This window comes from Micromys minutus (assembly GCF_963924665.1).
Source record: "Micromys minutus genome assembly, chromosome: 16".
Lineage (NCBI taxonomy): Eukaryota > Metazoa > Chordata > Mammalia > Rodentia > Muridae > Micromys > Micromys minutus.
Genome location: NC_137985.1, coordinates 34680480 through 34701006, shown reverse-complemented (window position 1 = coordinate 34701006; position 20527 = coordinate 34680480).

The window sequence follows — 20527 nt, the reverse complement described above, 5'->3', positions numbered from 1 at the left end:
AGACATCCAACCCAGGCATTTTGTGACCTCCAAGTTCAGGGAAAGATGCTGCCTTAAAAAATAAGATGGCAATTGACAGAAGAAAGCCTCTAGTATCAACCGCTAGCCTGTAAGTGCATATGAACAGGTGTGTGGATACATACACAGCCCACACACAGATGCATATATTTCTCTATGACAGGTCATTGTCAAAGGCAATCAGGGCAAGAACTCAAACAGGACAGAAACACAGAGGCAGGAGCTAATGGAGAGCCAATGAAGGAGTGCTGCTTACTGACTTACTCCATATTGCTTGCTCAGCCTGATTTCTTTTTATAACCAAAGACAATGATTTACCCCTCCCCTATCAGACACTAATTACTAAAATCCTCTCCAGGCTTTCCTGTCTACAGCTCACTCTATCAGACACACTTTCTCAATTGAGGTTCCCTCTTGTAGATGACTGTAGCTGCATCAAGTTGACATGAAACTAGCCAGCAGTGTGGGATGGTTAAACTTGGAAAGGTCTTAGTAAAGCTTCTCAAAACCCACCCCCACACCCTCCTTTCTGTCCCCACTCAGCGGCTCTTCTTTCCTGTACAAACGTGTGTATGAAGGCTATGGAAGCCCCTGAAAGAGAACTCTCCATTAAGAGGTAAAAAGTTAAGAATTAGATGTGGACATCTGGAACTTTCATCTCCAGCAGTGCTCAGCCTGCTCAGAGCTGTGTTGCCTACATTCATGTAGCTACTCCAGGTACTTCTATGTTGTATCAGTGCAACTGGAAGGTGCATGGTTCAAGAAGAGTGGCTCTTTCCTGATGCTGGACATCCTTACAGTCCTCAGTACAGAAAATACTCCATTAGGAACAACTGATTAGCTTTGCAAGTGGACCCTTGACCTTTCTATCTTTAAGAGGATCTTTCTATTGCAATGCCATGCTCGCTAAAGCCCAGGAGCTCTGGAGTGCAGGGGTGTTGTTGATCTCCAGTCAAGAGTAGCCAGGGGTGCCCAAGAGAAACTCAGTCTTGGCATAGCTGTAGGCTGCTTGTTTTCAGTGCCCCTAAATTCTATGAAGTCATCCTAAGTGTGGATCAGTCATCCGTACCTTCCGACCCAAGAAACCCTCTCAGTAGCATCTGAACCATAGCAAAGATAAATAGACTCACCAGTACTGTTAAGTCTGTATATAACTGTGCAGGCAACCACCCTGCATCCTTTCCCTGGGCTGAGCTTGTTCTATCCAGCCCATTTTATCATTTAGCTCAGTTTTTACAGTCAATAACTTTCCCTCAAGTGCTATCCATCCCCTGATGGTGACCCACCATGGCCACCCTGGTGTGGACCATAAGAATAACTGGCACTTACTTTATTACAACCAAAAGGAACAAGACAAACTACCCAAGAGTTTAGGGTTCGTTCCGAGTTATAAACTCATCACAGTCACCTTTAGTTTCCTCATTTACATCTGTGCACAGACAGATGCCAATCAGCAATGCCCAGGAGCTTCCACAGAGCATCATGCAGCACGCTTTGGGGTTCAACAAAGAGAATTTAAATCCAGATCCTCAACCTCTTTATAGAAGCGTGAGTGAGATGCAGGTCGTTTCTTTAGCCTTGCTTTTCTCCTTTGTAAAGGAACTGACATGTTATAAATGTTCTGCTTCTGCTGTGCTCCTGACACTTGAGGACACGGGACTTAGGAGTTCACATGCCATCTTGTCCATCGTGAGGCAGCAGGTCATTCAATCCTGTGTCCTTTGTCTGATGTCAGCACTGGCCCAACCTAGTTCAGTTTTGTGGTTTTATCTTCTCAGCCTACGACTAGAACCCTATTTCAGTGGATGATGTTGAAGGAAAATAAGGAGAAATTCGAGTTACCTGTAAAGCACCATAAACCTTCTCAGGCTTATGACAACTTGATACCAAGGGGTTCAGTCTAAGAAAGTGGTCCATGAGATACAGAAAGGGAGTCCACAGTGCAGACACAGATGCAGATTATGCTGCTACCAAACAGCTGAAACTTAGATCTAAACTTACATTAACTTAGACACTGTTTTGTGCAAACCACCTGTCTCCTATCAAATACACCATGCCTTCCTCCCCAAGAGTCCAGTGGGTGGAGAGGTTGGTTGAATTCAGAATCCACACTCAGCATCCTGGGAAGAAGGAAACCAGGAAGTCAATGATACATGGTTTTGAAAATGAGTGTAAGACTAAGATTCCTCTCCCCCATTTACTCTTGTCATAATTAAATTTTACTCAGACATGATTACCAGGAGGCCTATCTCATCTCTGCTCCACTGCACAGCCTTTGGTTAGCTTTGTACCTCCAAGGGTTTCAATGCTGTTCTTCAAAACATTGGTTATGGCAGGGGAAGGAAGCCAAAGAGAGTGGTGTGAAGTAATGGCAAAGAGTCAGAAGAAAGTTCCAAAATGTTGACCACGTGTCAGAACAATAAGAAAGGTCCCTGACCGAAACAAACATCCTCAGTCTTGTAAATCTCTCCAAGAAGCAAGGTTTCAGAAACCAGGGACACACACAGAACACACTCATACACTCTTTCACACTTATACACACACACTCATAAAATCACTCATGTACACACAGCATGTTTTCTCTCTCACTCATACACACATATACATATTCACACCTCCACATGCAAGCACACACATGGACACACTCATCCATGTACATACATTTATGCACATGAACATACACACATGTGCATACATGTACACACTCACCTTCAGAAAGACCTGTGCTTTCTCACCCCAGAAAGCATCTGTGCCTTCAATCAAACCACTCAAAAATGGTACTGTAAGTTAGACAGAAGCAAAGGAACCTGAAGGACTTAGCTGTCTCCTTAGAGAATGGTTTGCATCAAATAAAGCCCATCCGTCCACAAAGAGTGACCTTAACTTAGAGAAACAGAAAGGCAGGTGCAGCAAACAGCCCCAGGACTAAATCCAAGAGCAGAAGTGAATTTAGACCTATCTGGAGCACTGGACAGAGCACCCATCCAGGGTGGGCCTGGCCTCTTTCTCCTGATCTCCATTGAGGTCCTTTGACTCCCATCTCTCCACGTCTGCTGCCCATTAAGAGCAGAAAGACATAAGCTAAGAGAGCTGACAGGCCGAGTATTCTTCCACACCACACCCTGCCTTCCCCGGCCCTTCCTGGATGCAGAGGGTAATGAGGAGCTAGGGCTGCCGTATTTGACCCTGTGAAAATGACTTTCATTTTCATGCCCTGAACAGTTGGCAGGTCTGACTTACATGTTGGTATCCTGTGATACACTCAATCCCAGCAAATATTTAATCCCAGACAAATCAGTAATACTTAACTGGCCCTTTTGCTTCGAAAAGAAATATAAAATCCCTTTGCTCTAAAGATGTGTGCATAATATAGCAAAACAGCTCGACACAGTCTCCCTTAAAGCCCTGTAGTTTCCTAAGCCCCGCCCTCAAAGGTTTTTAAAGGGACTATCTATGCAAACTTGTTCTGCTGAGTGTGACATCATCATCACCTGATGTTACAGAACAATGCTTTAAAGTTGGATCCACTTTCTCCAAAAAGGGAGATTGAAAGTCGCAAAGCTCAGTAAATCAGTGAGTTTGTAGCACTTAATATTTTTGTCTTGCATCTAGTTGCCATGAGGGTCTTGATTTAGACTGTCTCTGCCTTCTGCTGGACATCTCCCTCCAAACTTACACTTTATCCTTACACAGATTCTTAAAAAGATACAGTTCTTACTTAGAAGCAGAGAGTTGGATATTAAAAAAGAGAGAGAGAGATTGCACATTAAACAGGAAAGGAGGTCTCTCTCACTCTTTCCTGAGGGTTCTGAATGCAGCCTCCAAACCTACCAAAAGTTTCAGAATCAACAACAGAAATAAACTAACTCCCCTTTATCTTTGGCAGCACAAAAGCTAACTTCATCAAAGCACCCTTGCCAAGAATTGTGCCATGCAGACCACATCCACATTTGACTCTGATGGCTACATCAATCGTTTGAAAAACTTATAATTTTTGGTAGAGAAGAAAGAGAAAGAAGAAGAGAAAAACTCCTGTACCCAAAAAAAAAAAAAAAAAAAAAAAAGTTTCTTTCAGACACAAAGTAATGCAAAGACGTATCTTTCCCTATGTTTGGAAAATCACTCTAACATAAAAAAACCTAAGTTCACATGTGAAAAAATATTGGTGTATGGACACCCACCAGTTGAAAAGACAAATTGCTGTCAGTTCCCTGAACCGCTAAGAAAAAAATAACTCCTGATTCCAGAAACCTTGGGAGTACTTGATTAGCTTCTACTGACCTAAGACGTCTTCTGTTCCCAGGTAGCCAACATTCTTTTCTTCTCCAGTGAGATGCTGGTGTGGACATCAGAGGGCACTGTGTTGCTGAACTGATCAGAAAATAACATTGATACTGATCTTCAGAGAGAAAGAAAGAGAGGAAGGGAGGGAGGGAGGGAGGGAGAGAGAGAGAGAGAGAGAGAGAGAGAGAGAGAGAGAGAGAGAGAGAGAGAGAGAGAGAGAGAGAGAGGCAAAGCACAGTGTAACGGAGAATTCTTCCTGGTAGGGAAAAAAGTAAAGGCAGTCCTGCTGGATGGAGTTCAAACATAGCTGACAGACTCTGGTAGAATTTACACTGAGCATGCTTGCCTGCGCGGATTGCATGAGACACTCTTAATGAATATTACTTCCTTCCCACTGGCTAGCCCTGGAAGTCCACACCCTCCCCTCTTTCAGAAGTCAGGAATTTAGCATCAGCCAAAGCCCAGAAAACAGGCTTCCAGGGAGGCCTTGTCTCCCTGATCCATAAACTTTCAGGTTATGACCTGTGGGTCAGCATGACAAATAGAACATGGGGTGAGTTTTCTCTGCCCTTGATTATGTTCCCGGCTTTGTGCCTGCCCGTTCGAAATGGCAGCTACCCCAGAGAGAAGAAAAACAGACGGCTGGCTTTTTCTCTAAAGAAAGAGCTGTCCCAAATGCCTGCATAAAGGCCTTTCTCCAGCTAGCTTTGGGAGCCAGGTCAGAAGGAGGGTTTTCTTGTGACTTAAAATTCACTGTAATTCTTTTTTAGCTCCTAGCTACAATGAGCTAAAATCGCTACCAGTTTTGAAAATGTACCCATCACCTCTCTCTAAAATTCGGTGTGACCAAATCTAATCTAAGAATCTGCTCAGAATCCATTTTCGCCTGATGTGTCTGTCTTGTGTCCACATCGCCTCTGTGGACATTCAGGCAACACTGTGCGGTGGCTTTTTCTTGTTGTTGTTGATGCTGTTGCTGTTGCCACTACCGCTTCCTATACAATATTTTCCTTTTTGCTAAGACTGAAATTCTAAAAATTTAAAAATAGGCTGTTCATCTGACAGTCTTGGAAGACAAGTTTCTTACTCTGGAGGAGACATGGGGAGGGAAGCCTCAGACAGCACACAAAACAAAGTCAAAGAGTATTTTCCATTTCAAGGAATAATTTCGAAATCTATTTTATTATCCATCCAATATTTTCAGATTCCCGCTTATAAGTGCCAAATGACAGTTAAATAACATTCGATACTCATTTAAATCAAAGTGCTTCCTTAGCTCCAAGCACAGAGAGTTTTATTTGAAAAACAAAGACGTCGGAGCTTAAAGAGCAGAAGAAACTAAGCTTACAAAGAAACGCTATGCTTTCAGGCCTCACCAGCATTGATCCATGATTTATCTGTCTAAACCTGACAAGAAAACCAGCCTCTCCCAGTGCCTGTAACACCTGACACAGCCATGCTGTGATTCTGGAATGTTCCTGTTGTATGAGGTCCTTACTACATAAACATCTCCTTGCCTAACATTGAACAAATTCAGTCACTCATACATGTGTCCCTTCCTGTAATTCAGAGAATTTTGGAAGTATTCAAGCATTAGGGGTTGTTTTGTTTGTTTTCATGCTTTCACTAAAAGAATAAAGCTGAGCCTCCTCCCCAACACACTGTAGGGTGTTTATATGTACTAGGAGGAGAGCAAACAGATTTCTCAGCTGTTAAAGCCCAAGAAAAAAGAGAGTTTAGGATGCTGAGCCATCCTTATGGCACGACATCTTAGAGAACAGAGAGGCCCTGAAGCACAGCACAAAGGGCCGGGACCCTCAGCCAGTGGTGGTGTCTTGGCCTGCAACGTCTCCACCTCCCTCCACCAGGTGTGTCTCTCTTTCTTCCATAGCACAATGTGGCCTCTGGATCTAGGTTGCTGTTCTAGGCAACACGGAGAACTGAGTGAGGTTGGCCAGGTCTCACTTAAAAATAGCAAAGTCATGTTGGGAAATAAGTCAGGAGGAAAGTAGGAGGCATGGCTGGGGTAAGTCCCGGAAGATGACATGAAGCCTCTATATTTACATGGTAAATCATGGGATATCATGGGCAGCTTTTGTAAAGAATCAGTTCACCTAGAGTTATCCTTTGCCAAGATTCAAATGTCAGCCAAATTCAAGTTGCTCCCCAAATATGTATTGGATATATCTCAAGAACCCCAGTAATCACAGGTAACATGAAACCATTTGGCTACAACACTCCCTCCTTTACACACATCTGCCATAAAGTGCCATTTGTACATTAAGCACAGTAAGAGATTGATAATAACTACTTTTAAAAAGTAGATCAATCACTAATAGCATAATGACCAAGTCAGACATAGTGGCATAGGCCTTTAATCCCTGCTACTCAGAACCTAACACAAGAAGATCAGGAATTCAAGAACAACTCCAAGAGTGAGGTCAAGGCTAGCCTGTGCAATTTTGTTAGACCCTGTTCTGAAATTTTAAAATATAAAATAAAAGAAGTCCAGAAATATAGTTCAATAATAGAACAGAGGTCTAGCATACATACCCTCTGTATTTAATCCTTATGCCAACATGGGGTGGTGACATTAAGTAAAAGAAAGATTACTTGAATGCTAATACCAAGAGAGCTGATTATCTGAATAGCTATGAAGTAACTTCCAACTGGGTAGGGCATACAAAATGGATACACTGAAAAGGGAAGACTCATGTTCCAGGCAGAAGAGAGCAGAATTGAATTCAGATCCACGACACTAAAAATAACATGAAATTACGATTCTGTAAATTATCTGCATAGAGAATTTTTGTTAAATATTTTCAGACCCCAGTTGGCTGCTTTCTGAAATCAAAGTTCAGATAAGAGAGAACCAAAACGTAGTAACTCGTAGACCATATCAGGCATGAGCACCAAAGACACCAAGATTTTTTAGTAGATGAGATGGGGGGTGAGGAGGGAAGGTGCCCGACCTTGAGATGGTGTGGCAGACAGGGATGAGGAGAAGCTAGCTTGAGGTATTGTTGAGACAGAATGAGAAGCTTTGACAACTAACAGGATATGCAAATAATCATGAATCTGAATGTGCAGAGAACCCCTAGATGTATTAGCAGTGAGAATCATGGTGCCTTGAGCAGAAATTGAATCTTCTAGGGAAAGCCTCTGTTGAAGAGTAAACTGAAGAATTTACATGGCCCATAGTCTCAGACATCCCACTAGTGAATTCTCTATGGAGCATACGCTGTCATCTCCACAACCCTTTAAATCAAGGGACTGACAAGTTCTTGATCTGCCCACCCTTTTCTCACCATCACCCCAACATCACCTGCTTACCCCAACACAACTTAAAAGCCGGGAGAACCGTGTGAAATTATGTGCTTTGGCAGCCTCTCTGAGCATCTCACTACACACGGTACTTGCCAGGGACAGTAAATATTATGCTGCACTCTGCAGAGGCGCCTTCAAGACTGAAACTATCATTGTATTGTCAGAGGGATTGACTTTGCCAGCTTGTACCTGGCTCATATTCACCCTTCCATCCTTCCCCCTTTTCCCCTCCAGCTTCTTCTGTCATCAGCCCCCAGGAGCCACCTTATCTAGGGATCCCTCGAGACATTCCACATCCAATGTCCAATAGCTATCCATGGTGAGATTCACAAAAGCAGCCCCACCCACCTTGCTATTCTTAAGGTTTCTGCCAACTGTGCTACAGCAGTGTCCTAGCATCAATGCTGGTCCGCTAACCTTCCCCTTCACTTTTCAAGTATTTCTCCCAACATTGTCCCTCCTAAAACATCCTGCATGAGTATCTCTACCATGGTCCATTTACAGGGAATTATGTCCCAAACAGTTGGTGGTTCTGACCCTTGGAAAAGCAAACTCGGACACAACCTTTAGGGTCAGACCATTCCACACCCAGCCGATGGAGAATCAGAATTTCTCCAGCAGTATCGAGTCATGGTAATGAAATGCTCCAGACACACGTGGCATCTTGATAAAATCATGACAATGTCAATGGGTGGTGAGTCAGGCAGGATCCTGAGAGAATAAAATGTGCTGGCACGGACCTTGAAGTATATGGCTGTATACTGTGGTGCTGGATATTAGATGGTTGGGGAGAGTTAGTATATGGCAGGGATGAAATTAAAAGACACCAGGTTATCAATGAACAACTAAAAATCAAGTAGAAAAACCAGTAGAACTCAAAAGCTACTTTAGAAGGGATTGGTTCTCCTGCTACTGAAGGATTTCAAAGCTGAACTTTAAAACACAGGGGCAGCAGAGTTTGGAGTATGAAAACCTTCCGAAGGTTGCTGTGCTGAGGTCAGGAATTGACTTGGGAAAGAATGAACCCCTGAACCAGGGATCAGCTGAGCTGATGCTGCTTGAATACCTAGAATTCCCAGCTTCTCCAGGACCTTCTGGGCCAGCAGGGATGGCCTATCCTCCCTCTTCCAATCCAGGAGTCTTGTCGAATTTTTAAGGCAATCAAGAAGGTCTGGGCTTTGTAAGAAATGATCTTTTGCTTCCTGCATGACCCATGGACATTGTGGAAATGTCTTAAAGCACATATTTCTATCAATTTTAGAGAAAAGATGATGAGCTGTGAGCAAGGGACTGGCTTAATATAGTGTCTGAAAAGAATCGAAGGTGACTAGTCAGAGGTCCAAAGGCTGCAACCCCAACAGAAGGCCAAAATCAGTTGATACGTCTCAGACCAATCCAGATCTCATGGAGTATAGTAATGAGTATGTTCCCAAGAGAACAATTTATGAAATGGAATATTTATGAAAAATAATAGATCTTCCCAGAAAGGGAAAAAATGAGGAAATAAAGTCATAACATAACATGTTATTAGACATAACATTTAAAAGATTGCTAGCCATACCAAAACGGAAGTCTTAGGTGCTCCTTGGAAAGCGAAGGAATTCAGAGTCAGGTAATACATAAAGACTTGTCCCAGGTACAAATGACAGTGACTTCATTTGCCTCCCAACACATCCACTGATTGTTTCTTCTGCTAATGTATACAATGAAAACAGATTGTCTTTGGGAGTGAACAAGACCCACACACTGTCTCCTGGGGCTGTGAAAGAAGAGAAACCCAGAGAGGGATCCAGAGGAATTCTTTAGCTCATATCCTCTGGCCAAGATAGTAAATCAAAGCAATTCTTTATCCCTGGGGGCATAGCAGAGATATCTCACTCAAAAGAACAAAGGAATTCGGGGGTGATGGCTCTGTCCTATCTCATTTAATTCACCCTTCTGCCTGCAACAAAAACCAGATGGACGGGGATGAATGACGGTGACATACGGAGACGTAAACCAATCTCAATTGCAGCTTCATTGCTGAGTTTAAAGTCGTCCCTAGGTACACAGCCTTAAGCACATGGTCCACAGATAGCCAGTGATCTGGAAAATGTGTCCCTTTCTATCCTTGTTGGAAAGTAGGACCAGAAGCAGTTTCTGTCCATATGGAGAAGAACGAAAGCACACATTTGGCACCAGACGCTCCCCCTTGTTTGATAACATTGTCTAAAGGGAACCAAGTGCTTTCATTCCACAAAGCATCGCATTACTTCACTGCATCCTCCAGGCCTCGTTTGTGTGTCTGGGTAAGCTGGTGGTAAGCACACTGCACTGTAAAATGGATGTGCACCAGTTTGGAGAGGCTCCCCTGAAAGCATAGGTGCTATGCGCCCTCCCAGGACAGAACAGGAAGTTTGATGCAGTGGCTAGTTTACGATGCCATGGCCCAGTAGGTAGGGTACGTAGGTCTGGGAACCATGTGGTCCTTCTTGTCTATGCACACAGGGACTCATTTGAGGATTTGTGTTTTTATTTTAACCCTAACACTGACCCCCCCATGTGCTCAGACATCTTCAGTCTCAGAATGGAGTGCACCAGGCCCTATCTAGCTTTAGACTAAAGCTACTACCTGGTCACTGGGTCCTTGTCTCAAAATACCAGCCGTTAAGAAAAGATGTTATTATTGTGGCAGAAGGGACAATGGAAACCAGCTCTTCAAAGAAGCGGGAAGGAAGTCTGTGACTCACCACCTAGTGACCTGTCACTGATACCTCTCCAACTCTGAACAAACAATTAAACTCAGGAGTCAATGCTTAAGAACAGCATGGTGGCCAGAGGTCCCAGAACCAGCCTTTTTTAAGTAGATGCGAATCCAAGTCATAGCAAGGAAGTCGTCTTGGAGAGAATACAAGGTAGAGAGTAGATTATTTACCTGTTCATCAATTGACTGACATTTATGTTTTGACTGTTATTAGTAATCTTGTCATAAACATTCCTTGATGTGGATGGATGTTTTTATTTCTCTCGATTATATATGGAGGTTGGATTATTTTGTCAGATAGTAACTCTAATTTTTTTTTCTTATTAGTCTTTGAGACTTCTACACAGCTTATTTTACCATCTTCTTTCCATCACTCAATTCCTCCCAGTTCCTCCTCCCACTCCCTATCTGCTCAACCTCATGTTCTTTCTCTCTCTTAAAACATTTAATAATAATAATAATAATAATAATAATAATAATAATAATAATAATAAAGATCACTAAAATCATGGAGTCCATTTTGTGTTGATCAAATACTCATGAGGTCTGTCTTTGTATTTAGTTGATGTACCCAGTGTCCTGCCATTGGAGAAAGTGGATTTTCCATTTTTTAGCAGATATTGACTAAAAATAACTTTGTGATTAGGAATGAGAATTTGTGTCTACCTCCCCTCCTCTGTACTGAGATTCTGTCTGCTTTGAACTTCTGCAGAACTTGTTATCACAGCCTCAGTAAGTTCATACATGTATTAATCCTGTTGTGTCCAGACAACATTGTCTCCTTGGGGTCATCCATCACCTCTGGCCCTTCCCATTTTTCTGCCTGTTTTCCACCTAGATCTCCAAGTCTTGGGTGGAGTTGTATGATAAAGATCCCCCTCAGGACCGAGTGCTTCTAAAGTCTCTCATTCTCAGCACATTGTCCAGTTGTGTTCATCTACTGCAGGAGGAAGTATCTCTGCTGAGGACTGAGCAGTGCTCTGATCTACAGGTAACCTTAGGAGGAACCATGTATAAGTTGTTCACCCCTTTATACCCCTTCTAAACATAAAGATCCCAGGGCCTCTGCATCCTTGCCTGTTCATATCATCTGCAGTATTTGTTGAAGCCATGCTGGTGGGGGAGGGGAGTCAAGTAAATATCTTGTGGCTTTGAAGCGCTCCTGCTGGCCATTGATATTAATCATGTCCTTCCATGTCCTCTCTCACTCCCTCCGCCTCTGTTCTTCTCCCCCACCCCTTTCTCTTTTCTTGGACAAGGTCTCAAATACCTCAGTCTGGTCTCAACTTCATCATATATGTAGGAAAGGTCTTGAACTTCGGATCTTCCTGCCGTACCTCCAAGTATTAGGATTACAGTGTGTGTGCCACACTTTTTCTATGTGGTGCTGAGGAAGAAACTCGGGACTTTGTACACACAAGGCAGGTATACTTCATCAACTGATGTGCAGTTCAGGACCACACCCATTTTTATGTGAGCATTTTCCAAGGCAGCTATCCTCATTAGGCGCTGAAATGGCTCTCCACCAGCTCTTCGGTGACCACATGGCCACGTGCAATGCAAAACTCATTTTCCATTCTCTTCTTTGTCTGTCCTGTCTGTACATATAGGTGAAAACTCCTGGAGAAACTTCTTGCATTCTTGTCTGTTAGGACGCCACACCTTCTTTCTTTCTAGTTTTCATTTCCAGCGATACCCATTCATTTCCTTTTCCTTCCTTGTCCTCATTTCCCTGGCACCTAAATGTAAGTTTCCCACAGTGACAGACATCATCCAGCTTGTGTCTATCCACATTGTACTTTTTTATGTTGCTCCACCACAGATCCATGTTACACTTCGAATATCCTGACTCCAAATGCCATTCATGTGATGGTGGTAGCTCTCGATATTGTGTCTTCAGCCTATATCTCTCTCCATATAACCAAAAGTGGCACCTTAACATCACTGCGTAGGTATCAAAGAGACAAGATGAAATATCAGACTAGCCTAACTCCCTATTGTTCTCCACCAGCCTAGCCCCCTTCTCTTCTCAGTTCATGGCCATTCACTCAAACTGACACTCTTGACTCGTCCATTAATCAAACTAGAACATGAATGTTTTCTCGGTGGCCTCTGCCCATCTAGCCACTAGTCCATGCCCCTCAACTAGAAGTACACCCACCATGCACAACAGGCACCCCATAAATGTCTTTAAGCAAATCCTGTTGATGTCCTCCTCAAAATGTTTTTTCTTCTGTTCTCTAATGCAGTACATTTACAGACACAGGTAAATGTTACCTCCGACCCCCACCCAGTTCCCTGGTTCCTCAGACTCCCCTCCCTGTCAGAGCCATTTTCTCCCTCCTCTGTGCTCCAGGGGCGTATTATATTTAACCTCTGCCATTGTACTTAAAATATTGCTTTGTGACTTTCGGTATCCAATTTTCCCACAAGATAATGAGTTCCTGCAGTACACAATCATCACCTTATTATTTCTTTAATAATCCCAGGTGCCTAGCTCATAGTAAAATTAATAAAAGTGCTGAATGAATCACTAAACATATGCTGTCTTCTCTCAGCTCCCTGCCTCCTCCTTCCACCACCCCAAAATATTATCTATGCCCCTCCGCTCTAAGAGACTTAAGGACAAGGACATGGACCCTTTCATGCCTTCACTGCTCCCAGATTCTCCTGTACTTACATCTTTGCTTAGAGAGTGATTCCTCCCATCAGTTTCTAAGTAAGATACTACAACAAACCAATTAGTTCCAAGATAAAGTTAATGGATTACCTACTGAGTGTTAGATCTCAATGTTATTATAGCCTTTTCAACTCAAGCAAGCAAACAACTTCCTACAGTGGGGAGGGAATGTGGAGATTGGTGGCTAACTCAGCCTTTGATGGTACTAATTGGTGGCTTGCTGGTTACTTCGGCCTGGGAGGTTTAAGTCTTAGGTGAATTAGAATCAAGGGAAATATAGATTTACCTGATGTCTGGGAAGATGAAGAGATAGCTCCATCCTGGTGATGAAAGGAAGTACTATGCTATATCACCACTGAAGGCCATCCTGGGGAGACCCTTGGCTCTCTTACTGTATACCCCACTTAGCTGGACAAAAAATTCACCCACATAACATGAATCATTTGAAAGTGCTTTGGATTAGTCCCTGAGAGCTCAGGGGCATGGTCTGATTGCTTGATATTGTAATTCTTACTATGGGCTAACCAACCAACCATGAGTACACATGGAGAGACCCATGGCTCCAGTCCCATGTGTAGCAGAGGATGGTATTGTCTGGCATCAATAGGAGGAGAAGCCCTTGGTCCTGTGAAGGCTCTTTTCCTCCAGTGTAGGGGAATTCCAGCGCATTGATGTGGGAGCATTTTCATAGAAGCAGAGAGAGGGAGGATGGGAAAGGGGGTAAAGGGGAGAACATTTGAAATGTAAATGCATAAAATATTCAATAAAAAAGACACATAATGTATCAGAACATACAAAGAAAAGAAGAAAGAGAGAAAGAGAGAGCAAGAGAGGGAGGAAGGGAGGGAGAAAGGAAGGGAAAGGGAGGGAGGGAGAGACAGACAGACAGACAGAGAGAGAGAGAGAGAGAGAGAGAGAGAGAGAGAGAGAGAGAGAGCAGAGAGCAAGAGAGGGAGGAAGGGAGGGAGAAAGGAAGGGAAAGGGAGGGAGGGAGAGACAGACAGACAGACAGAGAGAGAGAGAGAGAGAGAGAGAGAGAGAGAGCAGAGAGCAAGAGAGGGAGGAAGGGAGGGAGAAAGGAAGGGAAAGGGAGGGAGGGAGGGAGAGACAGAGAGAGAGAGAGAGAGAGAGAGAGAGAGAGAGAGAGCAAGCTTTGAAGACCAGAAGATGACTTCACTCAACAAAGCATCCACTGACCCCAGTTCAGCATCTCTAAACACAAGCTGCAGAACAAAAGCTGTGCTGTGCAAGAAAGAACCACAGGGCTGCAATGACAATCACAAGGAAGCCCTGGGCCAAAATTATTTGAAATGTAACACCAGGGCGACTGTTATTACTGAGAATGTTAATGGCAAAAAGGAAGGTGAGTGTGATGTAAGAGGAAAGGGAATATGGGGCGGGGATCACTGGGTTGGAATGCAAATTGGCACAGCCATTATGAAAAACGATATGGTGGTTTCTCCAAATATGAAAAAACAGTACTACCATCTAATCCAACAATCCCACTGTGAAGTCTGAATCTAGAGGGAATGGGAAGCTGTATGTTGGAGACACATGCACCCTTCCGTTTATTTAAGCATTAGCCACAAAGAAGGAAATCAGTTTGAGTGTCCAACACTCATGAAGAAAATGTGATACATAGACACATGAAAAGCTACTCCTTTTAGAACTCCAAATCCTACCATTTGCAACATAGCTGGACCTGGAAGCTGTTATGCTAAATATAGTAAGTCAGTCATAGAAAGACAAACGCTGGGGCTGGGGAGATGGCTCAGTGGATAAAGTAGATGTGGAACAAGCATGAGGACCCAAGTTTAGATTCCCTAGAAACTTCATGGCAGCATACATCTGTAACCCCAACACTAGGGAGGCAGAGGCAGTTGAGTCCTGGGGACTTCCTGGGCAGCAATTCTAGCTGAACCATCAAATTCTAGACTCATTAAGGATCCTTGTCTCAAAAACTAAAGTCAACAGTTATTGAGAAAGAACCTGATATCAACCACTGGATTCCATATGTGCACACATGAGAATGACATATTACATACACACATATATACTACATACACACAAAGGCAAGTGCTTCATTGTCAGTTGCAATTACATGACATGAAATTTCCATTTCATGGGAGGAGTAGGTTCAGAACAACAATTATACAACATGAAAGCTACTGATCATGTATGAGGGATTTCATCATTCTAAGAACATAGATGTTACATTTCAGCTCAAGAATTAGCAGCTCATCAAGTAATATATGTGTTGAATTTAACCCTTTTGCAAAATATGCATTTAGCAAGATGCCAGTTTTTACACCACAAATATAATCTGTATCTGTAAATTTAGAATACTAATGTTTTTATTTTAAAAAATATAAAAGTATGCTCTTGCTCTTGCCCTCTCCCTCCTTTGTCCCTTCTATTCCCTTCCCCCTGCCCTCCACATGCTCATGTCCTGCCTCCTCTTTTCTACTCTTTTCTTCTCTCCTCTACTCTCTCTCTCTCTCTCTCTCTCTCTCTCTCTCTCTCTCTCTCTCTCTATTTATCTCTTTGCCTCTACTACTCTCTTAACTCCCTTCTCCATGACCTGAATAAACTCTACTCTATACTAAAAGAAAGAAAGAAATACAGATAGATATTAGATAGATAGATAGATAGATAGATAGATAGATAGATAGATAGATAGATAGACACCTGCAAATGGGAAGCAAATTCTCAGGCAATAACAAGGCAGGGTTCACTTGACACAAGCATCATTTGGGATATACATAATGGTATAAGTTTGTTTGTCTTATTGATTTGTTCCAAACAGCCCTGGACTAGGAAACATGTATCTTATATTTATCCAACTCATTCAACTATTCGAAACTCTCTTAACCTGGGTCCTGGTTTCCTTACCTAAATGATAGGTACCTACCCAGGGGTGGCACTGCACACAGTGGGCTGGGCCCTCCCACAGCAATTATTAATCAAAAAATGACCCCCACAGACTTGCCTACTGGCTGATATTGTAGAAGTATTTTCTCATTTGAGGTTTCCTCTTCCTATGACCCTATATTGTGTCAAGTTGATAAAACTAACCAGCACACTGAATAACCAACAAATATACCTGGTAAGACATCAGCATGTTTGCTTGCATGAAAAAATATTTTATGATAGTAGACAAGAAATCATATTCGAAATGTTAACCAACAGCAGTGGCCATCCTAGAGCTAACAGCAGGTGTTGTTGGTTTAATAAACATTATTTTATTTTGTCTACACTGTATATGATCATAGCTTTAGTACTCTGAAAAGTGTCTTCAGACCAGCCTACACTACACAATGAAACCCTTACCATCCCCTCCACCAAAAAACAGTGCATAACTAGAAGAATGTTGCCTTGAACATCACAGTTCTGAATGATAAGAATTAATAAGTGGCATTAAACAAGATACACTGAAACTATTAGATGAGAAAGTAGGGAAAACTTTAGAACATATAGGCACAGGAGAAAATTTTCTGAACAAAACACCAATGGCTCAAGCTCTAAGGTCAAAGATTAACAAATGGGACTTAATGAGATTGCAAAGTTTCTGTAATGCTAAGGACATTGTCAAGAAAACAAAACGGCAGCCAACAGAATGGGAAAAGATTTTTACCAACTCCACATCAGATAGTGGCCTAATATCTAAGGTATACAAAGAACTCAAAAAGCTAGACACCAGAGAATCAAATAACCCATTAAAAATGGGGTACAGAGCTAAACAAAACGTTCTCAGTTGAGGAATATCGAATGGCTGAGAAATATCTGAGGAAGTGCTCGACATCTTTAGCCATCAGGGAAATGCAAATCAAAACAACCCTGAGATTCCACCTCACACCAGTCAGATTGGCCAAGATCCAAAACTCAGATGACAACAGATGCTGGCGAGGTTGCGGAGAAAGAGGAACCCTTCACTGTTGGTGGGGTTGCAAACTAATACAACCACTCTGGAAATCAGTCTGGCGATACCTCAGAAAATTGGACATAATACTACCTGAAGACCCAGCTATTCCACTTCTGGGCATATACCCCAGAGACACCTTAGTACACAACAAAGATATATGCACCACAATGTTCATAGCAGCTCTATTTATAATAGCCAGAAGCTGGAAAGAACCCAGATGTCCTTCAGAAGATGAATGGATACAAAAATTGTGGTACATTTACACAATGGAATACTACTCAGCCACCAGAAACAATGACTTGACTAAATTCTTAAGAAAGTGGCTGCATCTAGAGAATATCATTCTGAGTGAGATAACCCAGTCACAAAGGAACAGACATAATATGCAGTCACTGATAATGGGATGCTAACCCCAGAGGCTCGCACTGCCCCAGAAACAAATCACAGACTGTATGAAGTCCAAGAAATAAAGAAAACAAAACAAAACAAAACAAAACAAAAAAATCTCTATACAACAAGAAAGCTTTGACTATTTCCATGTTACATTTTGTTTTACATGTACTTTATGCTCATTGTAACTATTAAGTTTTCAATGCATACTATCAAACCTTTAAGAAAATCAAGTACTGACTAAAAAATATATTCATACAGTTTTATGTAAAAATTATTTTAAAATCTGAAAAAAAAGTACTGACAAAAATGTATTGTATAATTTTATGCAAACAATGCTTAAAATCTGTACATTTATCTTTGTTTTGTAAAATAAAGTTGTTAAAAAAAAGAATTAATAAGTAGGACTGCATGAAAGTATAAAGCTTTAATGCAGACCATTCTACAGAACAGGAGAAAATCCCTGACAACTCTACATCTGACAGGGGACCACTATCCACAATATACAAAGAACTCACAAAATTAAGCATCAGAAGAACAAGTAATCTAACCAATAGACACCCTTCAAGAGAACAGAAGAAACAAGATAGACACTCTTCAAGAGAAAAAAAAATACAAACTGACCTTTGGTCCAATTTGTTTCTCTTTTGAAATTAAACACCACAACCAGGAGCAACTCAAGAAGGAAGGAATTTCTTTCATATTCTTGCTTGTAGTCCATCTATCAGGGAACTCAAGGCAGAAACATGGGGGAATGTTGACTACTGGCTTGCTTCTTCTGATTTAATCAGCTACTTTTCTTCTACAGCCCAGGCCCATCTGCCTAGGAATGGCTCTGCCCATAGTGGGCTAAGCCCCTCCGTATCAATCTGACATTATACAAATGCCTCACAGACATACTTACAGGCCAATCTGGTAAAGGCTTTCTCTCAGCTGAGGTTCCTTCTTCCCAGATGACTCTAGTTTCTGTCAGTTGCCCAAAACTAACCACCACAACAATAGATGCATAAAAATGTTGAACACCCATCGGGGAAATAAAACTAAGACAATATTAGGCATTCATCTTATCCCCATCAGAAAACAAAAACGGGCCACTGAGATGACTCAGCAGGTAAAGGCACTCGCCACCTAACCTGATGATGACTTGAGTTCAATCTCTGGAGCTCACACAGTGAAAGGAGAGAACCAACTGCTCATGGGTCGTTTTCAGACCTCCACAAGACCATGACACATCCATGTACAAATAGATAAACAAAAAAAAATTTTAAACACAAGAGACAGAAATGGGCAAGAATACAGGACAAACAGTGTCTTTCTCTGTGGAAACTGGCACGGAGGATCCTTAAGCATCTAAAACTAGAGCTAGCTCATGAACCGCCTGCACTTGGAAGGTAACCAGAGATCCCTGCGGACGAGTGTTTATTACTGCAATATCTGTTACAGCCTAGCTGCCCATCACCAGGCAAGTGCATTAAGAAAATGTTGTACATATACACAGACAGTAAGAACAAAAGTGTGTATTTTCAAGGGAATGAATGGAACTGGAACTTGTCCTATTAAGCAAAATAAGCCAGAGTCAGAGGCACCTATTATGTAGTTTCTCTCAAATGTGGATTGGCAAGGTAGGAAGGGAGCAACTAGGAAAGGAATGGACCAAGGAGAATGGAGAAGAATAGGAGTGGATATTAGGAAGCATAAATACTGTAAAAGTTTTATATATATATATATATATATATATATATATACATATATATATGTATATATATATATATATATATATATATATATATATATACACCATATACATAGACATAGACATAGACATATGTGTGTGTTATATGTGTGTATATGTGTGATGTTATAATGAAAACCTAATAATTCATAAAACTAATGAACACATGAAAATAAATCATTAATGAACAAACTGCTAATAAAATTTTATGGTCTGCATAGCCTTCTAATCCCAGCCAAGTAAGACCAGGGCTGATTCCAGAGGAGCCTGAGGTACTTATAGCACCTATAAAGTGAGAGCATTATAGGGACTTTATCGGCATGCATGGAATTAAGCTGTGCCACTTAATAAGAAAAGGTATCTCCTTACTCTAAGATAAAGAGCAGTTTCTGGAGCTGCCTCTCACTCAACTCTGGGAAAGAATTCGCTAGTTCAGAAGAGAGCACTTGATACAGTGTGTGAATCTAGTCCTACAAAAACCAGGGAGCAAGACCACAGGTAACATTAGAATGTCCAGGATGTCAGCTGGCTTTGGACCTGCGTGCATTTGGTGTGAGGGGGACCCCATGCACTGCTAGGTCTTCAGACTATAGCAGAAGGACCACAGTGTGTGTAGCATCTCATGAGACATGCCAGGGAAGGGCCTCAACATCATCCAACACTCCTTCCTTTGCATCACCACTAAGGAAATATTAAGCCCTGCCTGGGGTTGGGATGGAGAAAACAGGGTCTGATAGATCTTTTCTGCTCCATGTTTAATGCAAGCAAGGCACATGACTCTGGAAAATACAGTAGATTCAGTGGGTAGTAGAGAGATAGAGATAGGGAATCCCCAGAGCTAGCTAGTGACTAGCCAAATCAGCAAGCTCTGGTTCAAATGAGAGAACCTGCTTCAAAATATAAAGTAGAGAACAATTAAGGAGAACACATTAATTTCCACAGGCCTGCATGCACACATGTACCCACACACATGTGAACGTGTACCCACCCACACACACACATACACACACACACACACACACACACACACACACACAAAATACTACTGGGGTAATGGGTTATGTGGAACTCATTCTTTTTTTTCCTTACTTGTGTGAATGTTTGACATTTTCTAGAGTATGACATTAAAAAACAAAAAAACAAAAGGCAGCCTCGTTGCTTCTTTTAGCTTCTGTGAACAGAGAACATTTTCCTCCACCTATTTCTACCACTTCCTATTGTACGGACAGAAACACACACACGTGTGGATAGAGACTCAGTGACTAAACTCCACTGTCATATGGAATCTACTAGAGGCAGAACTTTCCCAGGATGGACCAGCAGGATGCCAGGCACCTGAAGGGATACAGTGACACTCAGACAGGACATGGGAGAGGCGGGGACATGGGAAAAGAGGGTGGGAGCTTTTGGAAGCTATTGTACTGACTGTGA